The sequence below is a fragment of the Lissotriton vulgaris genome, unplaced genomic scaffold, assembly GCF_964263255.1.
Source record: "Lissotriton vulgaris unplaced genomic scaffold, aLisVul1.2 SCAFFOLD_1545, whole genome shotgun sequence".
NCBI lineage: Eukaryota > Metazoa > Chordata > Amphibia > Caudata > Salamandridae > Lissotriton > Lissotriton vulgaris.
The window spans coordinates 554,210-580,725 of NW_028247213.1; the positions used below are offsets into that span (position 1 = coordinate 554,210).

At 39.3% G+C, this 26,516-nt stretch overlaps 9 non-coding genes across 9 annotated transcripts; all 9 read left to right on the forward strand.

Annotated features, from left to right (window-relative positions):
- The first annotated feature begins 2,744 nt into the window (after window positions 1–2,744).
- On the forward strand, window positions 2,745–2,817 carry TRNAV-CAC (transfer RNA valine (anticodon CAC)). The gene has a single exon. It is a non-coding gene; the product is annotated as a tRNA-Val (tRNA).
- A 2,168-nt stretch (window positions 2,818–4,985) lies between these two features.
- On the forward strand, window positions 4,986–5,057 carry TRNAP-UGG (transfer RNA proline (anticodon UGG)). The gene has a single exon. It is a non-coding gene; the product is annotated as a tRNA-Pro (tRNA).
- A 5,216-nt stretch (window positions 5,058–10,273) lies between these two features.
- On the forward strand, window positions 10,274–10,345 carry TRNAP-UGG (transfer RNA proline (anticodon UGG)). The gene has a single exon. It is a non-coding gene; the product is annotated as a tRNA-Pro (tRNA).
- Window positions 10,346–13,278: 2,933 nt separating this feature from the next.
- TRNAV-CAC (transfer RNA valine (anticodon CAC)) lies at window positions 13,279–13,351 on the forward strand. Its single transcript has one exon. It is a non-coding gene; the product is annotated as a tRNA-Val (tRNA).
- A 2,535-nt stretch (window positions 13,352–15,886) lies between these two features.
- Window positions 15,887–15,959, forward strand: TRNAV-CAC (transfer RNA valine (anticodon CAC)). The gene has a single exon. It is a non-coding gene; the product is annotated as a tRNA-Val (tRNA).
- A 2,555-nt stretch (window positions 15,960–18,514) lies between these two features.
- TRNAV-CAC (transfer RNA valine (anticodon CAC)) lies at window positions 18,515–18,587 on the forward strand. The gene has a single exon. It is a non-coding gene; the product is annotated as a tRNA-Val (tRNA).
- A 2,227-nt stretch (window positions 18,588–20,814) lies between these two features.
- TRNAP-UGG (transfer RNA proline (anticodon UGG)) lies at window positions 20,815–20,886 on the forward strand. Its single transcript has one exon. It is a non-coding gene; the product is annotated as a tRNA-Pro (tRNA).
- Window positions 20,887–23,758: 2,872 nt separating this feature from the next.
- On the forward strand, window positions 23,759–23,831 carry TRNAV-CAC (transfer RNA valine (anticodon CAC)). The gene has a single exon. It is a non-coding gene; the product is annotated as a tRNA-Val (tRNA).
- Window positions 23,832–26,168: 2,337 nt separating this feature from the next.
- TRNAP-UGG (transfer RNA proline (anticodon UGG)) lies at window positions 26,169–26,240 on the forward strand. The gene has a single exon. It is a non-coding gene; the product is annotated as a tRNA-Pro (tRNA).
- The last annotated feature ends 276 nt before the right edge of the window (window positions 26,241–26,516 follow it).

Sequence of the window (26,516 nt, forward strand, 5' to 3'; positions counted from 1 at the left end):
ATTTCTCTTTAAGCATTTTGCAAAAATGCTGAACTTGCATGGCATATACAAGCGTTCAGCTAGGGCTGTCTGGGAAGGTTGCATGAAAGAAATCTAAAACCAGAGGCCCTTGGAATAGCCTGTTTTGAGAAGTTTCATCACAGAAGAATCAACTGTAGACATCTGTTTCTGTAGTGTAGTGGTTATCACGTTCGCCTCACACGCGAAAGGTCCCCGGTATGAAACCGGGCAGAAACAGTTGTTATATTGTCTTGGCTGCAATGTTGAGAGGTGCCGTTTTGCCATGAAATTGTCCAGGCCCTGAAGATGGTTTCATGCAGACTCATTCCAAGAAAGTGAATTCTCTTAAAAACACTAAAGTAATTGGCATGTGGATGTATCTGTTGATTCACAGACCTCGCTTTCATAAGAGCCCTGCATTCTGTTCATTGCTCACCTAGAACATGCATTAACTTTGGGAATTGTTGGCACCAACAGGCATCTTAGTTTAGTGGAGTGTTTCTGGTGTTTAAGTGCAGAAGCCCTGGGCTCAATTCCTCGGTGACCCTTCTCAAGGTGATGATACAAATGCATCGTCACCTTTACGTTTAATGTCAGAATTGTTTATTTCTATTTGGTGGTGTATGAATGCTTGCAATAGTATGTTGATTTTTTCTAGCCTTGAATGAATAAAAGCAAATCACTCCTCTTTATGTATTTTTCTAATACATTGATATTTGCATCTCCTTTCCTAGCCTGCATTTTTCACTATCTTACAGGCTGTATATAATAAGTATCAATTCAGGGGCCCTTCTATTACTCAATTCACAACTATTCTATCCTGGCATTGATAAGCAATCTACATCTGCTTCTGTTGTGTATTGGTTATCATGTTTACCTGACGTGTGAAAGCCCCATGTTTGACAGTGCGCGTTAATAAAGAGACCAATGATTTGTATTAAAAGTTGGCATGTGTTTTTGTTACCTTGCACCGGCCAAAAAGTGCCGGAAATGACTTCATTTGCAGTCACTTGAAAAGTAGGAATTCTCAAATAAATGGTAAGAGGTTGGAACAAATCTAAAGGAATGCATGGCATATCTATATGTATGTGTACGCAGGTATCCATATATAAAGATAGATAGATAGATAGATAGATAGATAGATAGATAGATAGATAGATAGATAGATAGATAGATAGATAGATAGATAGATAGATAGATAGATAGATAGATAGATAGATAGATAGATAGATAGATAGATAGATAGATAGATAGATATTGGGAGAGAGAGAGCGTTAATATAAACTGAGACTTTATTTTCCATCAAGCTGTCTTTCCTTTCCTTCAGGAGCAGAATGTTCTGATCATCAGCGCTCCAGAATCTAGTGCTTGGTTGGCAAGCATCACACATTGTGATGTGTTAGCTAAGAGTTCCATGTCGTTCAGACTCATATATTCCTCTGTAGTTGTACCTTGGTGATTCAACAAAATGTGGCATCATAAGCAGCATTCTACTGCCATAGACTGGGCAGAAAAAACATTTAGAATTTCACTGAAAAAGAAAAAAAGCATACTTAGGCAGAGCTTTCTGGACAGTAAGGACATTAGAGTAAGTGATGAATAAGCACTGCTTTTGTTAATTTACATAGGCAGAACAGAGACTGCTGGGAAAAGCCTGAAATTAAAGGCACAGAAAATGCCTGCTTCTGGATAGAACACTGAGAAGGGTTGAAAGTTTTTTCTCTGACCCTGGCCACTTATACAAGCAATCCTATGATAGTCAGAAGGACCCACCCTAAAAAGGAAGGGACAGCCATTTGGACCCTTTCCACCTTTTCTATATCTCGCCTGATCGAGCCTGATCGAGCGCTGATTGAGCGGATTAGCACATGTACTTCTCATTTTGGGAAGGTATTGCTTAGCTTGCTACCAGCAGCTCAGTTATGTTATGATGTTAGAGGCTTGCAAGGAATGCTTTAGTCCTGCATTAGGCAGTTTTTATTGCTACTTGCATTCAAGGGAAAGATAATTAGCCAGAATCTGTGACCCAGTTATTCAGCTTGGCATTCCGATTTGCACAAAGGGAATAAGCATTTGAGAAAAAATGCAACATGTGTTTCTTATGTTGTTATGAACAGCTTTTTATTCTTTCTCTTTAGGGTCTAGCCACTGCAGAAATAGATAAATAAGTGCTGACTTCCTGTAAGACGTGTCCAATGCTGGGACAAAATAAAAGGGGACATTTATAAATGATAGTGATATCATTTGAGAAAGGGTAAGTTGACACTGAATTTCATGTGTATTCACAGACCAAGCATGAAAAAGTCCCCAGCATGATCTTCATTGCGTGCTTAGAGCTGGTATTAGCTTTTCAGAGGTGCAGGCCTTTCGAAGGCTCGTTGGTCTAGGGGTATGATTCTCGCTTTGGGTGCGAGAGGTCCCGGGTTCAAATCCCAGACGAGCCCATTCATTGGTGCTTTTTTAAAGTAGTATTGAAGTATGCATTTCAAAGCCAATATCAATTTTCTCTTTGCAGTAGTGGATGAATATTTGCTAGAGTCTCATGCTTTTAACCTTGCCCTGCCTGAGCAAATAGGAAACATTTCTCTTTAAGCATTTTGCAAAAATGCTGAACTTGCATGGCATATACAAGCGTTCAGCTAGGGCTGTCTGGGAAGGTTGCATGAAAGAAATCTAAAACCAGAGGCCCTTGGAATAGCCTGTTTTGAGAAGTTTCATCACAGAAGAATCAACTGTAGACATCTGTTTCTGTAGTGTAGTGGTTATCACGTTTGCCTCACACGCGAAAGGTCCCCGGTTCGAAACCGGGCAGAAACAGTTGTTATATTGTCTGGCTGCAATGTTGAGAGGTGCCGTTTTGCCATGAAATTGTCCAGGCCCTGAAGATGGTTTCATGCAGACTCGTTCCAAGAAAGTGAATTCTCTTAAAAACACTAAAGTAATTGGCATGTGGATGTATCTGTTGATTCACAGACCTCGCTTTGAAAAGAGCCCTGCATTCTGTTCATTGCTCACCTAGAACATGCATTAACTTTGGGAATTGTTGGCACCAACAGGCATCTTAGTTTAGTGGAGTGTTTCTGGTGTTTAAGTGCAGAAGCCCTGGGCTCAATTCCTCGGTGACCCTTCTCAAGGTGATGATACAAATGCATCGTCACCTTTACGTTTAATGTCAGAATTGTTTATTTCTATTTGGTGGTGTATGAATGCTTGCAATAGTATGTTGATTTTTTCTAGCCTTGAATGAATAAAAGCAAATCACTCCTCTTTATGTATTTTTCTAATACATTGATATTTGCATCTCCTTTCCTAGCCTGCATTTTTCACTATCTTACAGGCTGTATATAATAAGTATCAATTCAGGGGCCCTTCTTCTACTCAATTCACAACTGTTCTATCCCGGCATTGATAAGCAATCTACATCTGCTTCTGTTGTATATTGGTTATCATGTTTACCTGACGTGTGAAAGCCCCATGTTTGACAGTGCGCATTAATAAAGAGACCAATGATTTTTATTAAAAGTTGTCATGTGTTTTTGTTACCTTGCACCGGCCAAAAAGTGCCGGAAATGACTTCATTTGCAGTCACTTGAAAAGTAGGGATTCTCAAATAAATGGTAAGAGGTTGGAACAAATCTAAAGGAATGCATGGCATATCTATATGTATGTGTACGCAGGTATCCATATATAAAGATAGATAGATAGATAGATAGATAGATAGATAGATAGATAGATAGATAGATAGATAGATAGATAGATAGATAGATAGATAGATAGATAGATAGATAGATAGATAGATAGATAGATAGATAGATAGATAGATAGATAGATAGATAGATAGATAGATAGATAGATAGATAGATAGATAGATAGATAGATATTGGGAGAGAGAGAGCGTTAATATAAACTGAGACTTTATTTTCCATCAAGCTGTCTTTCCTTTCCTTCAGGAGCAGAATGTTCTGATCATCAGCGCTCCAGAATCTAGTGCTTGGTTGGCAAGCATCACACATTGTGATGTGTTAGCTAAGAGTTCCATGTCGTTCAGACTCATATATTCCTCTGTAGTTGTACCTTGGTGATTCAACAAAATGTGGCATCATAAGCAGCATTCTACTGCCATAGACTGGGCAGAAAAAACATTTAGAATTTCACTGAAAAAGAAAAAAAGCATACTTAGGCAGAGCTTTCTGGACAGTAAGGACATTAGAGTAAGTGATGAATAAGCACTGCTTTTGTTAATTTACATAGGCAGAACAGAGACTGCTGGGAAAAGCCTGAAATTAAAGGCACAGAAAATGCCTGCTTCTGGATAGAACACTGAGAAGGGTTGAAAGTTTTTTCTCTGACCCTGGCCACTTATACAAGCAATCCTATGATAGTCAGAAGGACCCACCCTAAAAAGGAAGGGACAGCCATTTGGACCCTTTCCACCTTTTCTATATCTCGCCTGATCGAGCGCTGATTGAGCGGATTAGCACATGTACTTCTCATTTTGGGAAGGTATTGCTTAGCTTGCTACCAGCAGCTCAGTTATGTTATGATGTTAGAGGCTTGCAAGGAATGCTTTAGTCCTGCATTAGGCAGTTTTTATTGCTACTTGCATTCAAGGGAAAGATAATTAGCCAGAATCTGTGGCCCAGTTATTCAGCTTGGCATTCCGATTTGCACAAAGGGAATAAGCATTTGAGAAAAAATGCAACATGTGTTTCTTATGTTGTTATGAACAGCGTTTTATTCTTTCTCTTTAGGGTCTAGCCACTGCAGAAATAGATAAATAAGTGCTGACTTGCTGTAAGACGTGTCCAATGCTGGGACAAAATAAAAGGGGACACTTATAAATGATAGTGATATCATTTGAGAAAGGGTAAGTTGACACTGAATTTCATGTGTATTCACAGACCAAGCATGAAAAAGTCCCCAGCATGATCTTCATTGCGTGCTTAGAGCTGGTATTAGCTTTTCAGAGGTGCGGGCCTTTCGAAGGCTCGTTGGTCTAGGGGTATGATTCTCGCTTTGGGTGCGAGAGGTCCCGGGTTCAAATCCCGGATGAGCCCTTTCATTGGTGCTTTTTTAAAGTAGTATTGAAGTATGCATTTCAAAGCCAATATCAATTTTCTCTTTGCAGTAGTGGATGAATATTTGCTAGAGTCTCATGCTTTTAACCTTGCCCTGCCTGAGCAAATAGGAAACATTTCTCTTTAAGCATTTTGCAAAAATGCTGAACTTGCATGGCATATACAAGCGTTCAGCTAGGGCTGTCTGGGAAGGTTGCATGAAAGAAATCTAAAACCAGAGGCCCTTGGAATAGCCTGTTTTGAGAAGTTTCATCACAGAAGAATCAACTGTAGACATCTGTTTCTGTAGTGTAGTGGTTATCACGTTCGCCTCACACGCGAAAGGTCCCCGGTATGAAACCGGGCAGAAACAGTTGTTATATTGTCTTGGCTGCAATGTTGAGAGGTGCCGTTTTGCCATGAAATTGTCCAGGCCCTGAAGATGGTTTCATGCAGACTCATTCCAAGAAAGTGAATTCTCTTAAAAACACTAAAGTAATTGGCATGTGGATGTATCTGTTGATTCACAGACCTCGCTTTCATAAGAGCCCTGCATTCTGTTCATTGCTCACCTAGAACATGCATTAACTTTGGGAATTGTTGGCACCAACAGGCATCTTAGTTTAGTGGAGTGTTTCTGGTGTTTAAGTGCAGAAGCCCTGGGCTCAATTCCTCGGTGACCCTTCTCAAGGTGATGATACAAATGCATCGTCACCTTTACGTTTAATGTCAGAATTGTTTATTTCTATTTGGTGGTGTATGAATGCTTGCAATAGTATGTTGATTTTTTCTAGCCTTGAATGAATAAAAGCAAATCACTCCTCTTTATGTATTTTTCTAATACATTGATATTTGCATCTCCTTTCCTAGCCTGCATTTTTCACTATCTTACAGGCTGTATATAATAAGTATCAATTCAGGGGCCCTTCTATTACTCAATTCACAACTATTCTATCCTGGCATTGATAAGCAATCTACATCTGCTTCTGTTGTGTATTGGTTATCATGTTTACCTGACGTGTGAAAGCCCCATGTTTGACAGTGCGCGTTAATAAAGAGACCAATGATTTGTATTAAAAGTTGGCATGTGTTTTTGTTACCTTGCACCGGCCAAAAAGTGCCGGAAATGACTTCATTTGCAGTCACTTGAAAAGTAGGAATTCTCAAATAAATGGTAAGAGGTTGGAACAAATCTAAAGGAATGCATGGCATATCTATATGTATGTGTACGCAGGTATCCATATATAAAGATAGATAGATAGATAGATAGATAGATAGATAGATAGATAGATAGATAGATAGATAGATAGATAGATAGATAGATAGATAGATAGATAGATAGATAGATAGATAGATAGATAGATAGATAGATAGATAGATAGATAGATAGATAGATAGATAGATAGATAGATAGATAGATAGATAGATAGATAGATAGATAGATAGATAGATATGGGAGAGAGAGAGCGTTAATATAAACTGAGACTTTATTTTCCATCAAGCTGTCTTTCCTTTCCTTCAGGAGCAGAATGTTCTGATCATCAGCGCTCCAGAATCTAGTGCTTGGTTGGCAAGCATCACACATTGTGATGTGTTAGCTAAGAGTTCCATGTCGTTCAGACTCATATATTCCTCTGTAGTTGTACCTTGGTGATTCAACAAAATGTGGCATCATAAGCAGCATTCTACTGCCATAGACTGGGCAGAAAAAACATTTAGAATTTCACTGAAAAAGAAAAAAAGCATACTTAGGCAGAGCTTTCTGGACAGTAAGGACATTAGAGTAAGTGATGAATAAGCACTGCTTTTGTTAATTTACATAGGCAGAACAGAGACTGCTGGGAAAAGCCTGAAATTAAAGGCACAGAAAATGCCTGCTTCTGGATAGAACACTGAGAAGGGTTGAAAGTTTTTTCTCTGACCCTGGCCACTTATACAAGCAATCCTATGATAGTCAGAAGGACCCACCCTAAAAAGGAAGGGACAGCCATTTGGACCCTTTCCACCTTTTCTATATCTCGCCTGATCGAGCCTATATCTCGCCTGATCGAGCCTGATCGAGCGCTGATTGAGCGGATTAGCACATGTACTTCTCATTTTGGGAAGGTATTGCTTAGCTTGCTACCAGCAGCTCAGTTATGTTATGATGTTAGAGGCTTGCAAGGAATGCTTTAGTCCTGCATTAGGCAGTTTTTATTGCTACTTGCATTCAAGGGAAAGATAATTAGCCAGAATCTGTGGCCCAGTTATTCAGCTTGGCATTCCGATTTGCACAAAGGGAATAAGCATTTGAGAAAAAATGCAACATGTGTTTCTTATGTTGTTATGAACAGCTTTTTATTCTTTCTCTTTAGGGTCTAGCCACTGCAGAAATAGATAAATAAGTGCTGACTTGCTGTAAGACGTGTCCAATGCTGGGACAAAATAAAAGGGGACACTTATAAATGATAGTGATATCATTTGAGAAAGGGTAAGTTGACACTGAATTTCATGTGTATTCACAGACCAAGCATGAAAAAGTCCCCAGCATGATCTTCATTGCGTGCTTAGAGCTGGTATTAGCTTTTCAGAGGTGCGGGCCTTTCGAAGGCTCGTTGGTCTAGGGGTATGATTCTCGCTTTGGGTGCGAGAGGTCCCGGATTCAAATCCCGGATGAGCCCTTTCATTGGTGCTTTTTTAAAGTAGTATTGAAGTATGCATTTCAAAGCCAATATCAATTTTCTCTTTGCAGTAGTGGATGAATATTTGCTAGAGTCTCATGCTTTTAACCTTGCCCTGCCTGAGCAAATAGGAAACATTTCTCTTTAAGCATTTTGCAAAAATGCTGAACTTGCATGGCATATACAAGCGTTCAGCTAGGGCTGTCTGGGAAGGTTGCATGAAAGAAATCTAAAACCAGAGGCCCTTGGAATAGCCTGTTTTGAGAAGTTTCATCACAGAAGAATCAACTGTAGACATCTGTTTCTGTAGTGTAGTGGTTATCACGTTCGCCTCACACGCGAAAGGTCCCCGGTATGAAACCGGGCAGAAACAGTTGTTATATTGTCTTGGCTGCAATGTTGAGAGGTGCCGTTTTGCCATGAAATTGTCCAGGCCCTGAAGATGGTTTCATGCAGACTCATTCCAAGAAAGTGAATTCTCTTAAAAACACTAAAGTAATTGGCATGTGGATGTATCTGTTGATTCACAGACCTCGCTTTCATAAGAGCCCTGCATTCTGTTCATTGCTCACCTAGAACATGCATTAACTTTGGGAATTGTTGGCACCAACAGGCATCTTAGTTTAGTGGAGTGTTTCTGGTGTTTAAGTGCAGAAGCCCTGGGCTCAATTCCTCGGTGACCCTTCTCAAGGTGATGATACAAATGCATCGTCACCTTTACGTTTAATGTCAGAATTGTTTATTTCTATTTGGTGGTGTATGAATGCTTGCAATAGTATGTTGATTTTTTCTAGCCTTGAATGAATAAAAGCAAATCACTCCTCTTTATGTATTTTTCTAATACATTGATATTTGCATCTCCTTTCCTAGCCTGCATTTTTCACTATCTTACAGGCTGTATATAATAAGTATCAATTCAGGGGCCCTTCTATTACTCAATTCACAACTATTCTATCCTGGCATTGATAAGCAATCTACATCTGCTTCTGTTGTGTATTGGTTATCATGTTTACCTGACGTGTGAAAGCCCCATGTTTGACAGTGCGCGTTAATAAAGAGACCAATGATTTGTATTAAAAGTTGGCATGTGTTTTTGTTACCTTGCACCGGCCAAAAAGTGCCGGAAATGACTTCATTTGCAGTCACTTGAAAAGTAGGAATTCTCAAATAAATGGTAAGAGGTTGGAACAAATCTAAAGGAATGCATGGCATATCTATATGTATGTGTACGCAGGTATCCATATATAAAGATAGATAGATAGATAGATAGATAGATAGATAGATAGATAGATAGATAGATAGATAGATAGATAGATAGATAGATAGATAGATAGATAGATAGATAGATAGATAGATAGATAGATAGATAGATAGATAGATAGATAGATAGATAGATAGATAGATAGATAGATAGATAGATAGATAGATAGATAGATAGATATTGGGAGAGAGAGAGCGTTAATAAAAACTGAGACTTTATTTTCCATCAAGCTGTCTTTCCTTTCCTTCAGGAGCAGAATGTTCTGATCATCAGCGCTCCAGAATCTAGTGCTTGGTTGGCAAGCATCACACATTGTGATGTGTTAGCTAAGAGTTCCATGTCGTTCAGACTCATATATTCCTCTGTAGTTGTACCTTGGTGATTCAACAAAATGTGGCATCATAAGCAGCATTCTACTGCCATAGACTGGGCAGAAAAAACATTTAGAATTTCACTGAAAAAGAAAAAAAGCATACTTAGGCAGAGCTTTCTGGACAGTAAGGACATTAGAGTAAGTGATGAATAAGCACTGCTTTTGTTAATTTACATAGGCAGAACAGAGACTGCTGGGAAAAGCCTGAAATTAAAGGCACAGAAAATGCCTGCTTCTGGATAGAACACTGAGAAGGGTTGAAAGTTTTTTCTCTGACCCTGGCCACTCGTACAAGCAATCCTATGATAGTCAGAAGGACCCACCCTAAAAAGGAAGGGACAGCCATTTGGACCCTTTCCACCTTTTCTATATCTCGCCTGATCGAGCCTGATCGAGCGCTGATTGAGCGGATTAGCACATGTACTTCTCATTTTGGGAAGGTATTGCTTAGCTTGCTACCAGCAGCTCAGTTATGTTATGATGTTAGAGGCTTGCAAGGAATGCTTTAGTCCTGCATTAGGCAGTTTTTATTGCTACTTGCATTCAAGGGAAAGATAATTAGCCAGAATCTGTGGCCCAGTTATTCAGCTTGGCATTCCGATTTGCACAAAGGGAATAAGCATTTGAGAAAAAATGCAACATGTGTTTCTTATGTTGTTATGAACAGCTTTTTATTCTTTCTCTTTAGGGTCTAGCCACTGCAGAAATAGATAAATAAGTGCTGACTTGCTGTAAGACGTGTCCAATGCTGGGACAAAATAAAAGGGGACACTTATAAATGATAGTGATATCATTTGAGAAAGGGTAAGTTGACACTGAATTTCATGTGTATTCACAGACCAAGCATGAAAAAGTCCCCAGCATGATCTTCATTGCGTGCTTAGAGCTGGTATTAGCTTTTCAGAGGTGCGGGCCTTTCGAAGGCTCGTTGGTCTAGGGGTATGATTCTCGCTTTGGGTGCGAGAGGTCCCGGGTTCAAATCCCGGATGAGCCCTTTCATTGGTGCTTTTTTAAAGTAGTATTGAAGTATGCATTTCAAAGCCAATATTTTCTCTTTGCAGTAGTGGATGAATATTTGCTAGAGTCTCATGCTTTTAACCTTGCCCTGCCTGAGCAAATAGGAAACATTTCTCTTTAAGCATTTTGCAAAAATGCTGAACTTGCATGGCATATACAAGCGTTCAGCTAGGGCTGTCTGGGAAGGTTGCATGAAAGAAATCTAAAACCAGAGGCCCTTGGAATAGCCTGTTTTGAGAAGTTTCATCACAGAAGAATCAACTGTAGACATCTGTTTCTGTAGTGTAGTGGTTATCACGTTCGCCTCACACGCGAAAGGTCCCCGGTATGAAACCGGGCAGAAACAGTTGTTATATTGTCTTGGCTGCAATGTTGAGAGGTGCCGTTTTGCCATGAAATTGTCCAGGCCCTGAAGATGGTTTCATGCAGACTCATTCCAAGAAAGTGAATTCTCTTAAAAACACTAAAGTAATTGGCATGTGGATGTATCTGTTGATTCACAGACCTCGCTTTCATAAGAGCCCTGCATTCTGTTCATTGCTCACCTAGAACATGCATTAACTTTGGGAATTGTTGGCACCAACAGGCATCTTAGTTTAGTGGAGTGTTTCTGGTGTTTAAGTGCAGAAGCCCTGGGCTCAATTCCTCGGTGACCCTTCTCAAGGTGATGATACAAATGCATCGTCACCTTTACGTTTAATGTCAGAATTGTTTATTTCTATTTGGTGGTGTATGAATGCTTGCAATAGTATGTTGATTTTTTCTAGCCTTGAATGAATAAAAGCAAATCACTCCTCTTTATGTATTTTTCTAATACATTGATATTTGCATCTCCTTTCCTAGCCTGCATTTTTCACTATCTTACAGGCTGTATATAATAAGTATCAATTCAGGGGCCCTTCTATTACTCAATTCACAACTATTCTATCCTGGCATTGATAAGCAATCTACATCTGCTTCTGTTGTGTATTGGTTATCATGTTTACCTGACGTGTGAAAGCCCCATGTTTGACAGTGCGCGTTAATAAAGAGACCAATGATTTGTATTAAAAGTTGGCATGTGTTTTTGTTACCTTGCACCGGCCAAAAAGTGCCGGAAATGACTTCATTTGCAGTCACTTGAAAAGTAGGAATTCTCAAATAAATGGTAAGAGGTTGGAACAAATCTAAAGGAATGCATGGCATATCTATATGTATGTGTACGCAGGTATCCATATATAAAGATAGATAGATAGATAGATAGATAGATAGATAGATAGATAGATAGATAGATAGATAGATAGATAGATAGATAGATAGATAGATAGATAGATAGATAGATAGATAGATAGATAGATAGATAGATAGATAGATAGATAGATAGATAGATAGATAGATAGATAGATAGATAGATAGATAGATATTGGGAGAGAGAGAGCGTTAATATAAACTGAGACTTTATTTTCCATCAAGCTGTCTTTCCTTTCCTTCAGGAGCAGAATGTTCTGATCATCAGCGCTCCAGAATCTAGTGCTTGGTTGGCAAGCATCACACATTGTGATGTGTTAGCTAAGAGTTCCATGTCGTTCAGACTCATATATTCCTCTGTAGTTGTACCTTGGTGATTCAACAAAATGTGGCATCATAAGCAGCATTCTACTGCCATAGACTGGGCAGAAAAAACATTTAGAATTTCACTGAAAAAGAAAAAAAGCATACTTAGGCAGAGCTTTCTGGACAGTAAGGACATTAGAGTAAGTGATGAATAAGCACTGCTTTTGTTAATTTACATAGGCAGAACAGAGACTGCTGGGAAAAGCCTGAAATTAAAGGCACAGAAAATGCCTGCTTCTGGATAGAACACTGAGAAGGGTTGAAAGTTTTTTCTCTGACCCTGGCCACTTATACAAGCAATCCTATGATAGTCAGAAGGACCCACCCTAAAAAGGAAGGGACAGCCATTTGGACCCTTTCCACCTTTTCTATATCTCGCCTGATCGAGCCTATATCTCGCCTGATCGAGCCTGATCGAGCGCTGATTGAGCGGATTAGCACATGTACTTCTCATTTTGGGAAGGTATTGCTTAGCTTGCTACCAGCAGCTCAGTTATGTTATGATGTTAGAGGCTTGCAAGGAATGCTTTAGTCCTGCATTAGGCAGTTTTTATTGCTACTTGCATTCAAGGGAAAGATAATTAGCCAGAATCTGTGGCCCAGTTATTCAGCTTGGCATTCCGATTTGCACAAAGGGAATAAGCATTTGAGAAAAAATGCAACATGTGTTTCTTATGTTGTTATGAACAGCTTTTTATTCTTTCTCTTTAGGGTCTAGCCACTGCAGAAATAGATAAATAAGTGCTGACTTGCTGTAAGACGTGTCCAATGCTGGGACAAAATAAAAGGGGACACTTATAAATGATAGTGATATCATTTGAGAAAGGGTAAGTTGACACTGAATTTCATGTGTATTCACAGACCAAGCATGAAAAAGTCCCCAGCATGATCTTCATTGCGTGCTTAGAGCTGGTATTAGCTTTTCAGAGGTGCGGGCCTTTCGAAGGCTCGTTGGTCTAGGGGTATGATTCTCGCTTTGGGTGCGAGAGGTCCCGGATTCAAATCCCGGATGAGCCCTTTCATTGGTGCTTTTTTAAAGTAGTATTGAAGTATGCATTTCAAAGCCAATATCAATTTTCTCTTTGCAGTAGTGGATGAATATTTGCTAGAGTCTCATGCTTTTAACCTTGCCCTGCCTGAGCAAATAGGAAACATTTCTCTTTAAGCATTTTGCAAAAATGCTGAACTTGCATGGCATATACAAGCGTTCAGCTAGGGCTGTCTGGGAAGGTTGCATGAAAGAAATCTAAAACCAGAGGCCCTTGGAATAGCCTGTTTTGAGAAGTTTCATCACAGAAGAATCAACTGTAGACATCTGTTTCTGTAGTGTAGTGGTTATCACGTTTGCCTCACACGCGAAAGGTCCCCGGTTCGAAACCGGGCAGAAACAGTTGTTATATTGTCTTGGCTGCAATGTTGAGAGGTGCCGTTTTGCCATGAAATTGTCCAGGCCCTGAAGATGGTTTCATGCAGACTCGTTCCAAGAAAGTGAATTCTCTTAAAAACACTAAAGTAATTGGCATGTGGATGTATCTGTTGATTCACTGACCTCGCTTTGAAAAGAGCCCTGCATTCTGTTCATTGCTCACCTAGAACATGCATTAACTTTGGGAATTGTTGGCACCAACAGGCATCTTAGTTTAGTGGAGTGTTTCTGGTGTTTAAGTGCAGAAGCCCTGGGCTCAATTCCTCGGTGACCCTTCTCAAGGTGATGATACAAATGCATCATCACCTTTACGTTTAATGTCAGAATTGTTTATTTCTATTTGGTGGTGTATGAATGCTTGCAATAGTATGTTGATTTTTTCTAGCCTTGAATGAATAAAAGCAAATCACTCCTCTTTATGTATTTTTCTAATACATTGATATTTGCATCTCCTTTCCTAGCCTGCATTTTTCACTATCTTACAGGCTGTATATAATAAGTATCAATTCAGGGGCCCTTCTTCTACTCAATTCACAACTGTTCTATCCCGGCATTGATAAGCAATCTACATCTGCTTCTGTTGTATATTGGTTATCATGTTTACCTGACGTGTGAAAGCCCCATGTTTGACAGTGCGCATTAATAAAGAGACCAATGATTTTTATTAAAAGTTGTCATGTGTTTTTGTTACCTTGCACCGGCCAAAAAGTGCCGGAAATGACTTCATTTGCAGTCACTTGAAAAGTAGGGATTCTCAAATAAATGGTAAGAGGTTGGAACAAATCTAAAGGAATGCATGGCATATCTATATGTATGTGTACGCAGGTATCCATATATAAAGATAGATAGATAGATAGATAGATAGATAGATAGATAGATAGATAGATAGATAGATAGATAGATAGATAGATAGATAGATAGATAGATAGATAGATAGATAGATAGATAGATAGATAGATAGATAGATAGATAGATAGATAGATAGATAGATAGATAGATAGATAGATAGATATTGGGAGAGAGAGAGCATTAATATAAACTGAGACTTTATTTTCCATCAAGCTGTCTTTCCTTTCCTTCAGGAGCAGAATGTTCTGATCATCAGCGCTCCAGAATCTAGTGCTTGGTTGGCAAGCATCACACATTGTGATGTGTTAGCTAAGAGTTCCATGTCGTTCAGACTCATATATTCCTCTGTAGTTGTACCTTGGTGATTCAACAAAATGTGGCATCATAAGCAGCATTCTACTGCCATAGACTGGGCAGAAAAAACATTTAGAATTTCACTGAAAAAGAAAAAAAGCATACTTAGGCAGAGCTTTCTGGACAGTAAGGACATTAGAGTAAGTGATGAATAAGCACTGCTTTTGTTAATTTACATAGGCAGAACAGAGACTGCTGGGAAAAGCCTGAAATTAAAGGCACAGAAAATGCCTGCTTCTGGATAGAACACTGAGAAGGGTTGAAAGTTTTTTCTCTGACCCTGGCCACTTATACAAGCAATCCTATGATAGTCAGAAGGACCCACCCTAAAAAGGAAGGGACAGCCATTTGGACCCTTTCCACCTTTTCTATATCTCGCCTGATCGAGCCTGATCGAGCGCTGATTGAGCGGATTAGCACATGTACTTCTCATTTTGGGAAGGTATTGCTTAGCTTGCTACCAGCAGCTCAGTTATGTTATGATGTTAGAGGCTTGCAAGGAATGCTTTAGTCCTGCATTAGGCAGTTTTTATTGCTACTTGCATTCAAGGGAAAGATAATTAGCCAGAATCTGTGACCCAGTTATTCAGCTTGGCATTCCGATTTGCACAAAGGGAATAAGCATTTGAGAAAAAATGCAACATGTGTTTCTTATGTTGTTATGAACAGCTTTTTATTCTTTCTCTTTAGGGTCTAGCCACTGCAGAAATAGATAAATAAGTGCTGACTTCCTGTAAGACGTGTCCAATGCTGGGACAAAATAAAAGGGGACACTTATAAATGATAGTGATATCATTTGAGAAAGGGTAAGTTGACACTGAATTTCATGTGTATTCACAGACCAAGCATGAAAAAGTCCCCAGCATGATCTTCATTGCGTGCTTAGAGCTGGTATTAGCTTTTCAGAGGTGCAGGCCTTTCGAAGGCTCGTTGGTCTAGGGGTATGATTCTCGCTTTGGGTGCGAGAGGTCCCGGGTTCAAATCCCAGACGAGCCCTTTCATTGGTGCTTTTTTAAAGTAGTATTGAAGTATGCATTTCAAAGCCAATATCAATTTTCTCTTTGCAGTAGTGGATGAATATTTGCTAGAGTCTCATGCTTTTAACCTTGCCCTGCCTGAGCAAATAGGAAACATTTCTCTTTAAGCATTTTGCAAAAATGCTGAACTTGCATGGCATATACAAGCGTTCAGCTAGGGCTGTCTGGGAAGGTTGCATGAAAGAAATCTAAAACCAGAGGCCCTTGGAATAGCCTGTTTTGAGAAGTTTCATCACAGAAGAATCAACTGTAGACATCTGTTTCTGTAGTGTAGTGGTTATCACGTTTGCCTCACACGCGAAAGGTCCCCGGTTCGAAACCGGGCAGAAACAGTTGTTATATTGTCTTGGCTGCAATGTTGAGAGGTGCCGTTTTGCCATGAAATTGTCCAGGCCCTGAAGATGGTTTCATGCAGACTCGTTCCAAGAAAGTGAATTCTCTTAAAAACACTAAAGTAATTGGCATGTGGATGTATCTGTTGATTCACTGACCTCGCTTTGAAAAGAGCCCTGCATTCTGTTCATTGCTCACCTAGAACATGCATTAACTTTGGGAATTGTTGGCACCAACAGGCATCTTAGTTTAGTGGAGTGTTTCTGGTGTTTAAGTGCAGAAGCCCTGGGCTCAATTCCTCGGTGACCCTTCTCAAGGTGATGATACAAATGCATCATCACCTTTACGTTTAATGTCAGAATTGTTAATTTCTATTTGGTGGTGTATGAATGCTTGCAATAGTATGTTGATTTTTTCTAGCCTTGAATGAATAAAAGCAAATCACTCCTCTTTATGTATTTTTCTAATACATTGATATTTGCATCTCCTTTCCTAGCCTGCATTTTTCACTATCTTACAGGCTGTATATAATAAGTATCAATTCAGGGGCCCTTCTTCTACTCAATTCACAACTGTTCTATCCCGGCATTGATAAGCAATCTACATCTGCTTCTGTTGTATATTGGTTATCATGTTTACCTGACGTGTGAAAGCCCCATGTTTGACAGTGCGCATTAATAAAGAGACCAATGATTTTTATTAAAAGTTGTCATGTGTTTTTGTTACCTTGCACCGGCCAAAAAGTGCCGGAAATGACTTCATTTGCAGTCACTTGAAAAGTAGGGATTCTCAAATAAATGGTAAGAGGTTGGAACAAATCTAAAGGAATGCATGGCATATCTATATGTATGTGTACGCAGGTATCCATATATAAAGATAGATAGATAGATAGATAGATAGATAGATAGATAGATAGATAGATAGATAGATAGATAGATAGATAGATAGATAGATAGATAGATAGATAGATAGATAGATAGATAGATAGATAGATAGATAGATAGATAGATAGATAGATAGATAGATAGATAGATAGATAGATAGATAGATAGATAGATAGATAGATATTGGGAGAGAGAGAGCATTAATATAAACTGAGACTTTATTTTCCATCAAGCTGTCTTTCCTTTCCTTCAGGAGCAGAATGTTCTGATCATCAGCGCTCCAGAATCTAGTGCTTGGTTGGCAAGCATCACACATTGTGATGTGTTAGCTAAGAGTTCCATGTCGTTCAGACTCATATATTCCTCTGTAGTTGTACCTTGGTGATTCAACAAAATGTGGCATCATAAGCAGCATTCTACTGCCATAGACTGGGCAGAAAAAACATTTAGAATTTCACTGAAAAAGAAAAAAAGCATACTTAGGCAGAGCTTTCTGGACAGTAAGGACATTAGAGTAAGTGATGAATAAGCACTGCTTTTGTTAATTTACATAGGCAGAACAGAGACTGCTGGGAAAAGCCTGAAATTAAAGGCACAGAAAATGCCTGCTTCTGGATAGAACACTGAGAAGGGTTGAAAGTTTTTTCTCTGACCCTGGCCACTTATACAAGCAATCCTATGATAGTCAGAAGGACCCACCCTAAAAAGGAAGGGACAGCCATTTGGACCCTTTCCACCTTTTCTATATCTCGCCTGATCGAGCCTGATCGAGCGCTGATTGAGCGGATTAGCACATGTACTTCTCATTTTGGGAAGGTATTGCTTAGCTTGCTACCAGCAGCTCAGTTATGTTATGATGTTAGAGGCTTGCAAGGAATGCTTTAGTCCTGCATTAGGCAGTTTTTATTGCTACTTGCATTCAAGGGAAAGATAATTAGCCAGAATCTGTGACCCAGTTATTCAGCTTGGCATTCCGATTTGCACAAAGGGAATAAGCATTTGAGAAAAAATGCAACATGTGTTTCTTATGTTGTTATGAACAGCTTTTTATTCTTTCTCTTTAGGGTCTAGCCACTGCAGAAATAGATAAATAAGTGCTGACTTCCTGTAAGACGTGTCCAATGCTGGGACAAAATAAAAGGGGACACTTATAAATGATAGTGATATCATTTGAGAAAGGGTAAGTTGACACTGAATTTCATGTGTATTCACAGACCAAGCATGAAAAAGTCCCCAGCATGATCTTCATTGCGTGCTTAGAGCTGGTATTAGCTTTTCAGAGGTGCAGGCCTTTCGAAGGCTCGTTGGTCTAGGGGTATGATTCTCGCTTTGGGTGCGAGAGGTCCCGGGTTCAAATCCCAGACGAGCCCTTTCATTGGTGCTTTTTTAAAGTAATATTGAAGTATGCATTTCAAAGCCAATATCAATTTTCTCTTTGCAGTAGTGGATGAATATTTGCTAGAGTCTCATGCTTTTAACCTTGCCCTGCCTGAGCAAATAGGAAACATTTCTCTTTAAGCATTTTGCAAAAATGCTGAACTTGCATGGCATATACAAGCGTTCAGCTAGGGCTGTCTGGGAAGGTTGCATGAAAGAAATCTAAAACCAGAGGCCCTTGGAATAGCCTGTTTTGAGAAGTTTCATCACAGAAGAATCAACTGTAGACATCTGTTTCTGTAGTGTAGTGGTTATCACGTTTGCCTCACACGCGAAAGGTCCCCGGTTCGAAACCGGGCAGAAACAGTTGTTATATTGTCTTGGCTGCAATGTTGAGAGGTGCTGTTTTGCCATGAAATTGTCCAGGCCCTGAAGATGGTTTCATGCAGACTCGTTCCAAGAAAGTGAATTCTCTTAAAAACACTAAAGTAATTGGCATGTGGATGTATCTGTTGATTCACAGACCTCGCTTTGAAAAGAGCCCTGCATTCTGTTCATTGCTCACCTAGAACATGCATTAACTTTGGGAATTGTTGGCACCAACAGGCATCTTAGTTTAGTGGAGTGTTTCTGGTGTTTAAGTGCAGAAGCCCTGGGCTCAATTCCTCGGTGACCCTTCTCAAGGTGATGATACAAATGCATCGTCACCTTTACGTTTAATGTCAGAATTGTTTATTTCTATTTGGTGGTGTATGAATGCTTGCAATAGTATGTTGATTTTTTCTAGCCTTGAATGAATAAAAGCAAATCACTCCTCTTTATGTATTTTTCTAATACATTGATATTTGCATCTCCTTTCCTAGCCTGCATTTTTCACTATCTTAGAGGCTGTATATAATAAGTATCAATTCAGGGGCCCTTCTTCTACTCAATTCACAACTGTTCTATCCCGGCATTGATAAGCAATCTACATCTGCTTCTGTTGTATATTGGTTATCATGTTTACCTGACGTGTGAAAGCCCCATGTTTGACAGTGCGCGTTAATAAAGAGACCAATGATTTTTATTAAAAGTTGTCATGTGTTTTTGTTACCTTGCACCGGCCAAAAAGTGCCGGAAATGACTTAATTTGCAGTCACTTGAAAAGTAGGGATTCTCAAATAAATGGTAAGAGGTTGGAACAAATCTAAAGGAATGCATGGCATATCTATATGTATGTGTACGCAGGTATCCATATATAAAGATAGATAGATAGATAGATAGATAGATAGATAGATAGATAGATAGATAGATAGATAGATGGATGGATGGATGGATAGATAGATAGATAGATAGATAGATAGATAGATAGATAGATAGATAGATAGATAGATAGATAGATAGATAGATAGATAGATAGATAGATAGATAGATAGATAGATAGATAGATAGATAGATAGATAGATAGATAGATAGATAGATAGATAGATAGATAGATATTGGGAGAGAGAGAGCGTTAATATAAACTGAGACTTTATTTTCCATCAAGCTGTCTTTCCTTTCCTTCAGGAGCAGAATGTTCTGATCATCAGCGCTCCAGAATCTAGTGCTTGGTTGGCAAGCATCACACATTGTGATGTGTTAGCTAAGAGTTCCATGTCGTTCAGACTCATATATTCCTCTGTAGTTGTACCTTGGTGATTCAACAAAATGTGGCATCATAAGCAGCATTCTACTGCCATAGACTGGGCAGAAAAAACATTTAGAATTTCACTGAAAAAGAAAAAAAGCATACTTAGGCAGAGCTTTCTGGACAGTAAGGACATTAGAGTAAGTGATGAATAAGCACTGCTTTTGTTAATTTACATAGGCAGAACAGAGACTGCTGGGAAAAGCCTGAAATTAAAGGCACAGAAAATGCCTGCTTCTGGATAGAACACTGAGAAGGGTTGAAAGTTTTTTCTCTGACCCTGGCCACTTATACAAGCAATCCTATGATAGTCAGAAGGACCCACCCTAAAAAGGAAGGGACAGCCATTTGGACCCTTTCCACCTTTTCTATATCTCGCCTGATCGAGCCTGATCGAGCGCTGATTGAGCGGATTAGCACATGTACTTCTCATTTTGGGAAGGTATTGCTTAGCTTGCTACCAGCAGCTCAGTTATGTTATGATGTTAGAGGCTTGCAAGGAATGCTTTAGTCCTGCATTAGGCAGTTTTTATTGCTACTTGCATTCAAGGGAAAGATAATTAGCCAGAATCTGTGGCCCAGTTATTCAGCTTGGCATTCCGATTTGCACAAAGGGAATAAGCATTTGAGAAAAAATGCAACATGTGTTTCTTATGTTGTTATGAACAGCTTTTTATTCTTTCTCTTTAGGGTCTAGCCACTGCAGAAATAGATAAATAAGTGCTGACTTGCTGTAAGACGTGTCCAATGCTGGGACAAAATAAAAGGGGACACTTATAAATGATAGTGATATCATTTGAGAAAGGGTAAGTTGACACTGAATTTCATGTGTATTCACAGACCAAGCATGAAAAAGTCCCCAGCATGATCTTCATTGCGTGCTTAGAGCTGGTATTAGCTTTTCAGAGGTGCGGGCCTTTCGAAGGCTCGTTGGTCTAGGGGTATGATTCTCGCTTTGGGTGCGAGAGGTCCCGGGTTCAAATCCCGGATGAGCCCTTTCATTGGTGCTTTTTTAAAGTAGTATTGAAGTATGCATTTCAAAGCCAATATCAATTTTCTCTTTGCAGTAGTGGATGAATATTTGCTAGAGTCTCATGCTTTTAACCTTGCCCTGCCTGAGCAAATAGGAAACATTTCTCTTTAAGCATTTTGCAAAAATGCTGAACTTGCATGGCATATACAAGCGTTCAGCTAGGGCTGTCTGGGAAGGTTGCATGAAAGAAATCTAAAACCAGAGGCCCTTGGAATAGCCTGTTTTGAGAAGTTTCATCACAGAAGAATCAACTGTAGACATCTGTTTCTGTAGTGTAGTGGTTATCACGTTCGCCTCACACGCGAAAGGTCCCCGGTATGAAACCGGGCAGAAACAGTTGTTATATTGTCTTGGCTGCAATGTTGAGAGGTGCCGTTTTGCCATGAAATTGTCCAGGCCCTGAAGATGGTTTCATGCAGACTCATTCCAAGAAAGTGAATTCTCTTAAAAACACTAAAGTAATTGGCATGTGGATGTATCTGTTGATTCACAGACCTCGCTTTCATAAGAGCCCTGCATTCTGTTCATTGCTCACCTAGAACATGCATTAACTTTGGGAATTGTTGGCACCAACAGGCATCTTAGTTTAGTGGAGTGTTTCTGGTGTTTAAGTGCAGAAGCCCTGGGCTCAATTCCTCGGTGACCCTTCTCAAGGTGATGATACAAATGCATCGTCACCTTTACGTTTAATGTCAGAATTGTTTATTTCTATTTGGTGGTGTATGAATGCTTGCAATAGTATGTTGATTTTTTCTAGCCTTGAATGAATAAAAGCAAATCACTCCTCTTTATGTATTTTTCTAATACATTGATATTTGCATCTCCTTTCCTAGCCTGCATTTTTCACTATCTTACAGGCTGTATATAATAAGTATCAATTCAGGGGCCCTTCTATTACTCAATTCACAACTATTCTATCCTGGCATTGATAAGCAATCTACATCTGCTTCTGTTGTGTATTGGTTATCATGTTTACCTGACGTGTGAAAGCCCCATGTTTGACAGTGCGCGTTAATAAAGAGACCAATGATTTGTATTAAAAGTTGGCATGTGTTTTTGTTACCTTGCACCGGCCAAAAAGTGCCGGAAATGACTTCATTTGCAGTCACTTGAAAAGTAGGAATTCTCAAATAAATGGTAAGAGGTTGGAACAAATCTAAAGGAATGCATGGCATATCTATATGTATGTGTACGCAGGTATCCATATATAAAGATAGATAGATAGATAGATAGATAGATAGATAGATAGATAGATAGATAGATAGATAGATAGATAGATAGATAGATAGATAGATAGATAGATAGATAGATAGATAGATAGATAGATAGATAGATAGATAGATAGATATTGGGAGAGAGAGAGCGTTAATATAAACTGAGACTTTATTTTCCATCAAGCTGTCTTTCCTTTCCTTCAGGAGCAGAATGTTCTGATCATCAGCGCTCCAGAATCTAGTGCTTGGTTGGCAAGCATCACACATTGTGATGTGTTAGCTAAGAGTTCCATGTCGTTCAGACTCATATATTCCTCTGTAGTTGTACCTTGGTGATTCAACAAAATGTGGCATCATAAGCAGCATTCTACTGCCATAGACTGGGCAGAAAAAACATTTAGAATTTCACTGAAAAAGAAAAAAAGCATACTTAGGCAGAGCTTTCTGGACAGTAAGGACATTAGAGTAAGTGATGAATAAGCACTGCTTTTGTTAATTTACATAGGCAGAACAGAGACTGCTGGGAAAAGCCTGAAATTAAAGGCACAGAAAATGCCTGCTTCTGGATAGAACACTGAGAAGGGTTGAAAGTTTTTTCTCTGACCCTGGCCACTTATACAAGCAATCCTATGATAGTCAGAAGGACCCACCCTAAAAAGGAAGGGACAGCCATTTGGACCCTTTCCACCTTTTCTATATCTCGCCTGATCGAGCCTGATCGAGCGCTGATTGAGCGGATTAGCACATGTACTTCTCATTTTGGGAAGGTATTGCTTAGCTTGCTACCAGCAGCTCAGTTATGTTATGATGTTAGAGGCTTGCAAGGAATGCTTTAGTCCTGCATTAGGCAGTTTTTATTGCTACTTGCATTCAAGGGAAAGATAATTAGCCAGAATCTGTGACCCAGTTATTCAGCTTGGCATTCCGATTTGCACAAAGGGAATAAGCATTTGAGAAAAAATGCAACATGTGTTTCTTATGTTGTTATGAACAGCTTTTTATTCTTTCTCTTTAGGGTCTAGCCACTGCAGAAATAGATAAATAAGTGCTGACTTCCTGTAAGACGTGTCCAATGCTGGGACAAAATAAAAGGGGACACTTATAAATGATAGTGATATCATTTGAGAAAGGGTAAGTTGACACTGAATTTCATGTGTATTCACAGACCAAGCATGAAAAAGTCCCCAGCATGATCTTCATTGCGTGCTTAGAGCTGGTATTAGCTTTTCAGAGGTGCAGGCCTTTCGAAGGCTCGTTGGTCTAGGGGTATGATTCTCGCTTTGGGTGCGAGAGGTCCCGGGTTCAAATCCCAGACGAGCCCTTTCATTGGTGCTTTTTTAAAGTAGTATTGAAGTATGCATTTCAAAGCCAATATCAATTTTCTCTTTGCAGTAGTGGATGAATATTTGCTAGAGTCTCATGCTTTTAACCTTGCCCTGCCTGAGCAAATAGGAAACATTTCTCTTTAAGCATTTTGCAAAAATGCTGAACTTGCATGGCATATACAAGCGTTCAGCTAGGGCTGTCTGGGAAGGTTGCATGAAAGAAATCTAAAACCAGAGGCCCTTGGAATAGCCTGTTTTGAGAAGTTTCATCACAGAAGAATCAACTGTAGACATCTGTTTCTGTAGTGTAGTGGTTATCACGTTTGCCTCACACGCGAAAGGTCCCCGGTTCGAAACCGGGCAGAAACAGTTGTTATATTGTCTTGGCTGCAATGTTGAGAGGTGCCGTTTTGCCATGAAATTGTCCAGGCCCTGAAGATGGTTTCATGCAGACTCGTTCCAAGAAAGTGAATTCTCTTAAAAACACTAAAGTAATTGGCATGTGGATGTATCTGTTGATTCACAGACCTCGCTTTGAAAAGAGCCCTGCATTCTGTTCATTGCTCACCTAGAACATGCATTAACTTTGGGAATTGTTGGCACCAACAGGCATCTTAGTTTAGTGGAGTGTTTCTGGTGTTTAAGTGCAGAAGCCCTGGGCTCAATTCCTCGGTGACCCTTCTCAAGGTGATGATACAAATGCATCGTCACCTTTACGTTTAATGTCAGAATTGTTTATTTCTATTTGGTGGTGTATGAATGCTTGCAATAGTATGTTGATTTTTTCTAGCCTTGAATGAATAAAAGCAAATCACTCCTCTTTATGTATTTTTCTAATACATTGATATTTGCATCTCCTTTCCTAGCCTGCATTTTTCACTATCTTAGAGGCTGTATATAATAAGTATCAATTCAGGGGCCCTTCTTCTACTCAATTCACAACTGTTCTATCCCGGCATTGATAAGCAATCTACATCTGCTTCTGTTGTATATTGGTTATCATGTTTACCTGACGTGTGAAAGCCCCATGTTTGACAGTGCGCGTTAATAAAGAGACCAATGATTTTTATTAAAAGTTGTCATGTGTTTTTGTTACCTTGCACCGGCCAAAAAGTGCCGGAAATGACTTAATTTGCAGTCACTTGAAAAGTAGGGATTCTCAAATAAATGGTAAGAGGTTGGAACAAATCTAAAGGAATGCCTGGCATATCTATATGTATGTGTACGCAGGTATCCATATATAAAGATAGATAGATAGATAGATAGATAGATAGATAGATAGATAGATAGATAGATAGATAGATAGATAGATAGATAGATAGATAGATAGATAGATAGATAGATAGATAGATAGATAGATAGATAGATAGATAGATGGATGGATGGATGGATGGATGGATAGATAGATAGATAGATAGATAGATAGATAGATAGATAGATAGATAGATAGATAGATAGATAGATAGATAGATAGATAGATAGATAGATAGATAGATAGATAGATAGATAGATAGATAGATAGATAGATAGATAGATAGATAGATAGATAGATAGATAGATAGATAGATAGATAGATAGATAGATAGATAGATAGATAGATATTGGGAGAGAGAGAGCGTTAATATAAACTGAGACTTTATTTTCCATCAAGCTGTCTTTCCTTTCCTTCAGGAGCAGAATGTTCTGATCATCAGCGCTCCAGAATCTAGTGCTTGGTTGGCAAGCATCACACATTGTGATGTGTTAGCTAAGAGTTCCATGTCGTTCAGACTCATATATTCCTCTGTAGTTGTACCTTGGTGATTCAACAAAATGTGGCATCATAAGCAGCATTCTACTGCCATAGACTGGGCAGAAAAAACATTTAGAATTTCACTGAAAAAGAAAAAAAGCATACTTAGGCAGAGCTTTCTGGACAGTAAGGACATTAGAGTAAGTGATGAATAAGCACTGCTTTTGTTAATTTACATAGGCAGAACAGAGACTGCTGGGAAAAGCCTGAAATTAAAGGCACAGAAAATGCCTGCTTCTGGATAGAACACTGAGAAGGGTTGAAAGTTTTTTCTCTGACCCTGGCCACTTATACAAGCAATCCTATGATAGTCAGAAGGACCCACCCTAAAAAGGAAGGGACAGCCATTTGGACCCTTTCCACCTTTTCTATATCTCGCCTGATCGAGCGCTGATTGAGCGGATTAGCACATGTACTTCTCATTTTGGGAAGGTATTGCTTAGCTTGCTACCAGCAGCTCAGTTATGTTATGATGTTAGAGGCTTGCAAGGAATGCTTTAGTCCTGCATTAGGCAGTTTTTATTGCTACTTGCATTCAAGGGAAAGATAATTAGCCAGAATCTGTGGCCCAGTTATTCAGCTTGGCATTCCGATTTGCACAAAGGGAATAAGCATTTGAGAAAAAATGCAACATGTGTTTCTTATGTTGTTATGAACAGCGTTTTATTCTTTCTCTTTAGGGTCTAGCCACTGCAGAAATAGATAAATAAGTGCTGACTTGCTGTAAGACGTGTCCAATGCTGGGACAAAATAAAAGGGGACACTTATAAATGATAGTGATATCATTTGAGAAAGGGTAAGTTGACACTGAATTTCATGTGTATTCACAGACCAAGCATGAAAAAGTCCCCAGCATGATCTTCATTGCGTGCTTAGAGCTGGTATTAGCTTTTCAGAGGTGCGGGCCTTTCGAAGGCTCGTTGGTCTAGGGGTATGATTCTCGCTTTGGGTGCGAGAGGTCCCGGGTTCAAATCCCGGATGAGCCCTTTCATTGGTGCTTTTTTAAAGTAGTATTGAAGTATGCATTTCAAAGCCAATATCAATTTTCTCTTTGCAGTAGTGGATGAATATTTGCTAGAGTCTCATGCTTTTAACCTTGCCCTGCCTGAGCAAATAGGAAACATTTCTCTTTAAGCATTTTGCAAAAATGCTGAACTTGCATGGCATATACAAGCGTTCAGCTAGGGCTGTCTGGGAAGGTTGCATGAAAGAAATCTAAAACCAGAGGCCCTTGGAATAGCCTGTTTTGAGAAGTTTCATCA